The sequence below is a fragment of the Octodon degus genome, unplaced genomic scaffold (genome assembly GCF_000260255.1).
Source record: "Octodon degus isolate 3935 unplaced genomic scaffold, OctDeg1.0 scaffold00191, whole genome shotgun sequence".
Classification (NCBI taxonomy): domain Eukaryota; kingdom Metazoa; phylum Chordata; class Mammalia; order Rodentia; family Octodontidae; genus Octodon; species Octodon degus.
This window is the reverse complement of record NW_004524767.1, coordinates 2,096,566-2,097,524: the sequence shown is the minus strand read 5'-3', so window position 1 is coordinate 2,097,524 and position 959 is coordinate 2,096,566.

The following is a 959-nucleotide window of genomic DNA, read 5'->3' as shown; positions in this document are numbered from 1 at the left end:
TGTATTCAAAGTGGTTAGGATAGATATACAGTTGCAGTCTCTTAATGAATAGAATGATTTGTTCTAATGGTGTTTGTAAATAGGGTCACAAGTCCACTTCTTGTACAGCAATTAACCACTAAGAAGAATATATACAGTGTATTATTTGTTGAAACTGTACTTCCGATTTGATTTGAAACTGTCTCATTGCTATCTGTTTATCAATAAAACTTTGAAAAAAAAACAAACAAGAAACAAGGTTTATACTCGCTCAGTACACACAGGTACAATTTTTTGAATATTTTATTTCCTTAGTGCGTTGAGTCCACAGATCCAGAATCCTTGGATCCAGGGAGCAACTGGCATTAGCTAGTGCTTAGATACACAATTTAGTTAAATAAATACCTTCCAGTCAGCAAATCAATGATAGTCATGGTCAAATCACTTTTGAATGACAATTGAAATGAAGAAAACTATGGAAAACATCCATCATTATTAATAAAGAAATGCAAATACCAAATACATTATGATTTTTCCAACTATCAAATTAGAAAAATTTTTGCATAATGATGATACTCTATTGTTATATGAAATCAACAATATAAGTACAGTATATAGGCTGTTTGAAAGAATATGATGGGACCAGGGATACAGCTCAATAGCGTAAGTGCCTGACTGACAAATGCAAGGGCCTGAGTTTAATTCTTGCTAACAGATATATAACATGATATGATATGATATGATATGATATGATATGATATGATATGATATGATATGATATGATACAATATAATGACTTAACTATTAGAGAAAGTAATTTTCAAAGGGAATAAAGGAATGGTGATCTCTTAGATATACATTAAGCTTATGAAACTATGATTCTTACTTTTCAGTTTTAGAATAATGTCAAGTCCAAAGCAGAATCAATTGTGCAAAACCAAGCAATTTATTTTATTCTTTGCCTAGGTGAATATTTCTTA